The sequence below is a fragment of the Macrotis lagotis genome, chromosome 1 (assembly GCF_037893015.1).
Source record: "Macrotis lagotis isolate mMagLag1 chromosome 1, bilby.v1.9.chrom.fasta, whole genome shotgun sequence".
NCBI classification, from domain to species: domain Eukaryota; kingdom Metazoa; phylum Chordata; class Mammalia; order Peramelemorphia; family Peramelidae; genus Macrotis; species Macrotis lagotis.
In genome coordinates, this window is record NC_133658.1 from 667595806 (window position 1) to 667602348 (window position 6543).

The window sequence follows — 6543 nt, forward strand, 5'->3', positions numbered from 1 at the left end:
AATAAATTAGAGAAAGAGAAAATCAATGAACTAAACATGCAACTAAAAATTCAGAGTAAGAACAATTTAAAAGCCCCTTAATAAATTTTAAATTAGAAATTCTAAAAATGAAAGGAGGAAATTAATAAAATCGAAAGCAAGAAAACTATTGAACTAATAAATAAAACCAAGAGCTGGTTTTATGTAAAACCAATAAAATTGATAGACCTCTGGTCAATTTGATTTAAAAAAAGAAAGAAGTAAACCAAATTGCTACTATTATAAATGAAAAAGGTGAACTCAACACCAATGAGGAAGAAATTAAAGTAATAATTTTGAATTATTTTTCCCAACTCTATGCCAATAAATTTGATAATCTAGGTAAAATGGATGAATATTTACAAAAACATAAGATGCCCAGGTTAAACGAACAGAAAGTAAATACCTAAATAAACCTATCTCAGAAAAAAAGAAATTCAACAAGCCATTATTGAACTCCCTAAGAAAAAATCTCCAGGGACAGATGGATTCACAAGTGTATTCTTTTTTTTTTCTTTAGGTTTTTGTAAGGCAAATGGGGTCAAGTGGCTTGCCCAAGGCTACACAGCTAAGTAATTATTAAGTGTCTGAGACCGGATTTGAACCCAGGTACTCCTGACTCTAGGGCCGGTGCTTTATCCACTGTGCCACCTAGCCACCCCACTGCGCCACCTAGCTGCCCCACACGTGTATTCTACCAAACATTTAAGGAACAATTGATTCCAATTCTTTATAAACTCCTTGGAAAAATAGGTGAAGATGGAAATGTCTCTCTTTCTATGACACCAATATGGTGCTGATACCTAAACCAGGAAAAGTAAAAAACAAAGAAAGAAAATTATAGACATGTTTCCCTAATGAATATAGATTCAAAAATCTTAAAATCTTAGCAAAACCATTGCAAGTTATCACTGGAATAATGCACTATGACCAAGTAGGATTTATCCCAGGAATGCAGGGTTGATTCAATATTAGGAAAACTCTTAGTATAATTAATTATATCAATAACAAACCTACCAGAAATCATATTATTACATCAATAGATACTGAAAAAGCCTTTGAAAAAATACAACATTTATTCCTATTAAAAACACCAGAGAGTATAGGAACAAATGGATTGTTCCTTAGAATAATAAGCAGTATCTATCTGAAACCATCAACATGCATTATATGCAATGGGGATAAGCTAGAGACAATCCCAATGAGATCAGGGGTGAAACAAGGATGCCCATTATCACCACTACTATTCAATATTGTATTAAAAATGTTAGCTTCATCCATAAGAAGAGAAAAAGAAATTGAAGGAATGAGAATTGGGAAGAAAGAGACAAAACTCACACACTTTGCAGATGACATGATGGTATACCTAAAGAATCCCAAAAAAAACCATCTAAAACTATTAGAAACAATTAGCAACTTTAGCACAGTTGCAGGATATAAAATAAACCCTCATATATCCTCGACATTTCTATGTCTATAACAACACAGCAGAAAGATCTAGAAAGAGAAATCCCATTAAAAGTACCAGACAATATAAAATACTTGCGAGTCTACCTGCCAAGGCAGACTTAGAAACTTTATGAAAACAATTACAAAGCACTTCTCACACAAATAAAATCAGATTTAAATAACTGGACAAATATCAACTGCTCATGGATAGGCTGAGTTAATATAATAAAAATGACAATTGTACCTAAATTAACTTCTTACTTAGTTCCCTGCCAATCAAAATTCCAAAAAAATTACTTTAATGAGTTAGAAAACACTGTAAGTAAATTCATATGGGGAAATAAAAAGTCAAGAATTTTCAGGGATTTAATGAAAAAAAAAGTACAAAAGAAGGTGGTTTAACCTGTCAGATCTAAAACTATACTATAAAATATCAGTCATCAAAACTGTCTGGTATTGGCTAAGAAATAGAGTGGTGGATCAGTGGAATAGACTAGGTGCAATAGCAGGAAATGATTATAGTAATCTGCTGTTTGATAAACCCAAAGAGTCCAGATACTGAGATAAAAACTCTCTCTTCAATAGAAACTGCTGGGAAAAATTGGAAGCTAGTATGGAAAAAACTTAGATTGGACCAACACCTCACACACTATACCAAGATAAGATTCAAATGGATACAGTATTTAGACATTAAAAACAATGTTATATACAAACTAGAAAATCAAGGAGCAGTTTACTTGTCACATCCATGGAAATGGAAGCAGTTTATGACCATGTAAGAAATGGAGAATATCATTAAAAACAAACTAGACATAGAAATAATATGGTGCATGGAGAAAAGCTGGTGAATCAAAAATGGAAAGTACAGGAACCACTGGCAGAGAAAATGGCTGTTGATAGTGGGTGTGGGGACACTGAAGACTGGGGTGGTCACTGGAACCATGTAAAGAATTCCTCAAGCCATATGGACCATCATGCAACCTTATTTCAAACCAAGAACTGAATCTCTTCTTATCTGTTGGATCCTTGTAAAGTGCTAGTCACTGGAGCAGGAGGATTAGGATGTGGGCTCCTGAAAAATCTGACATTGTCTGATTTTAGACAAATTCATGTCATAGACATGGGTTCCATGGATATTTCCAACCTAAATAGGCAGCTTTTATTTATTCCTAAAGATGTTGGAATATCCAAAGCTGAACTTTCTGCAGAATTCTTAAACGACAGGATCCTTAATTGTTCTGTAGTCCCACATTTCAACAAGATTCAAAATTTTGATGACACTTTCTACAGATAATTTCATATCATTGTATGTAGTCTGGACTCCATTATTGCAATAAGATGAATAAATGGCATGCTGATATCCCTTCTAAATTGTGAAGATGGTATATTATACCCAAGTTCCATTATTCCTTTGATAGATGGGGGAACAGAAGGTTTTGAAGGAAATGTTAGGGTAATTCTACCTGGAATGACAGCTTGCATTGAAAGCACACTGGAACTTTATCCATCACAGGTTAATTTCCCCCTGTGTACCACTGCATCTATGCCCAGGTTCCCAGAATATTTTATTAAGTATGCAAGAATATTGCAGTGGCCCAAGGAACAGCCTTTTGGAGAGGGAGTTACCTTGGATAGAGATGATCCTGATCACATTCAATGGATTTTCCAAAAATCACTAGAGAGAACATGACAATTTAACATTAGAGGTATTACATATAGCCTAACCCAAGGAGTTGTAGAAAGAACCATTCCAGCCAGAGTTTCCACTAATGCTGTCATTGCAGCTGTGTGTGCCACTGAGGTTTTTAAAATAGCCACAAGTGCATATTTCCCCTTAATAATTACTTGGTATTTACTACTGGGTCTATATCCTGAAGCAATTATGAAAAAGGATGAAAACATCAATTGTACAAAAATTTTCATTGCAGCCTTGTTTGTGTGGCAAAGAATTGGAAATTGATAAATGTCCATCAATTGGAGAATGCCTTAATAAACTGTGGTATATGTATGTGATGGAACTCTATTGTTCTCTTAGAAACCAGGAGGTATGGGAATTCAGGTAAGCATGGAAGGATTTGCATGAACTGATGCTGAGTGAGATGAGCAGAACCAGCAGAACCAAAACAGCAACATGGGGTTGATGATCAATCTTAATGAACTTGCTCATTCCATCAGTGTCAAAATCAGGGACAGTTTTTGGGTATCTATGATGGAGAATACCATCTGTATTCAAGAAAGAAATGAGAAGTTTGAAGAAAGAGCAAAGACTATTACCCTTAATTTTTTTAAAGAATTTATCTTATTATGTAATTTTGATATCCCTTGTATTTTATTTTTTTCCTTAAGGATATGATTTCTCACTCTCAACACATTCAGTGTAGATCAATGTATAGCATGGAAGCAATGTAAAGACTAACAGACTGCCTTCTATGGTGGGGTAGGGGGAAGAAAGCGAGATTAGGGGGGAAAATTATAAAATTCAAAATAAATAAATAAATAAATAATTTTAAAAGTTAAAAAAATTACTTGGTATTTAATGATGTAGATGGGCTGTACACATATACATCTGAAGAAGAAAGAAAGGACAAAGGACAATTGACCAACTTGCACCCAGCTTCCCCAAAATATCCAGTTTCCTCCAACTAAGCAGCAAGAAGTTTTGAATTATCTAATTAATAATGCCTCATTACAGATGAAATCTCCAGCCATCCAGCCACATTAGAGGGGAAAAAAACAGAACACTTTACTTACAGACAATAACTTCCATTGAAGAACAAACAAGGCCAAATCTTTCTAAGACATTAAAAGAGTTGGGCCTTGTTGATGGACAAGAGCTTGCTATTGCATATGTTACAACACCACAGACCGTACTGTTCACACTTCATTTTACTACTTAAGAACAATAAATGTACATCTCAAAGGAGATGAAAATCTACTACAATATTGTGCTATATGTGGATGCTCAGAATAATCTAATCGATATCCCTTTTAGTATTAGTTTTCATAGAATTTGAATTTTATAGTAGATCACTGTTTCTTACAACAGAACTGCCCTCCAAGCTAGCCTGGGGTACGGTGTATGTGAGAGTTGTCATTCAGAGATGGCCAAAAAATCTACCTAGAGATTCTGAGTGATGCAAAGGCCATGGATGCCTTGTACATAGGAGTTTAGAATGATGGAATGGGGCAATTATTTAGCTTTCAGTTGACCAAACATATATGCAAAAGAATGTCTTTAATGAAAAAATAGATAGTTTTGATTACATTAAATTAAAAAGCTTTTGCACAGATAAAACAACTGAAACTAAGATCAAAAGAAATGTACTAAATTGTGAAACAATTTTTACAACTAATTTCTGACAAAGGACTCATTTCTAAAATATATACGGAACTGAGTGAAATTTATAAAAAAAAAGTCATTCCCCAATTGACAAATGGTCAGAGGATATGCGTAGGCAATTTACAGATGAGATCAAAATGATCCATTCTCATATGAAAAATTGCTCTAAATCATTAATTAGAGAAATGCAAATTAAAGCATCTCTGAGGTGCCACCTTACACCTCTCTGATTGCTCAATATGACACAAAGAACAATGATCAATATTGGAAGGGATGTGGGAATTCTGGGACACTAATACATTGTTGGTGAAGCTGTGAACTCTTCCAACCTTTCTGTAGAGGAATTTGGAATTATGCCTTAAAGGCAATAAAAATGTGCATACCCTTTGATCCAGCAATACCACTACTAGGTCTATACCCTGAGGAAATCATGAAAAAAGGGAAAAAACATCACTTGTACAAAAATATTCATAGCAGCTCTGTTTGTGGTGTCAAAGAATTGGAAATTGAGGTGATGTCCATCAATTGGGGAACAAACTATGATATACATATGTTATGGAACACTATTGTTCTATTATAAACCAGGAGGGATGGGAATTCATAAAAGCCTGGAAGGATTTGCATGAACTGATGATGAGTGAGATAAGCAGAACCAGAACATACATCACATGGGGTTGACGATCAATCTTAATGGACTTTCTCATTCCATCAGTGCAACAATCAGAGACAATTTTGGGCTGTGATGGAGAATATCATCTGTATCCTGAGAAAGAATTGTAGAGTTTGAACAAAGACCAAAGACCTTTAATTTTTAAAATAAAATCCTTATCTCATTATGTAATTTTGCTATTCATATTTTTTTCCTTAAGAATAAGATTTCTCTCTCAATACATTAAACTTAGATCAATGTGTAACAATGAAACAATGTGAAAACTAACACTGCTTTCTGTGGGGAGTGGGATGAGGGAAGCAAGAATAGGGGGAAAATTGTAAAATTCAAAAATAAATTTATTAATTAAAAAAAATAAAACCAGCTACAATTCTCTACCTGACTCTCATCAACAAGGGAAAACTGAAGAAAAATGACTGGGGTATAAGGAAGTAATTATTATAAAAACATCTGGAGTAAAGAAAGACAGGGAAGCTAGGCATGGATTCACATGTATGTGGTAAGCTGATTTCTTTTTTTTAAATATATTTTATTTTTCCCCAATTACATGTTAAAACAATTTTAAAATTCTGCTTAATACTATTTTATTTTCCCCAATTGCATGTCAATAATTTTTAATATTCATATTTACAAGATTTTGAGTTCAAAAATTTTCTTGCTCCTTATCTCCCCTCCTTTCTTCCTAAAATGGTACAAATTTTTTATAGGTTATAAATGTGCTATCATACAAAACATATTTTAATATTAGTCACAATTATGAAAGAAGAAACAAATCAAAAGGGAAAACATGAAAAACATTATCAATTCATGCAATTCTTTCCACATTTTTCTGAAATATTGTTGTTCATGATTTCTAATTGCACAGTAGTATTACATTAATATACCACAGTCTTTGTTCAGGCATTCCTCCCTCGATTTTTCATTATTTGTTTTTGCACATGTGAATCTTTTCTCCTTTTTATTATCTCTTTGGGATTCAGGCCTCATAATGATATTACTGGATCAAAGTTATGCCCAGTTTTAGATCCCTTTGAATATAGTTCCAAATTGTTCTTCAGAAGGGTTG

At 33.6% G+C, this 6543-nt stretch overlaps 1 pseudogene; it reads left to right on the plus strand.

Annotated features, from left to right (window-relative positions):
* Positions 1–2290: 2290 nt before the first annotated feature.
* On the plus strand, positions 2291–4364 carry LOC141522687 (NEDD8-activating enzyme E1 catalytic subunit-like; annotated as a pseudogene).
* The last annotated feature ends 2179 nt before the right edge of the window (positions 4365–6543 follow it).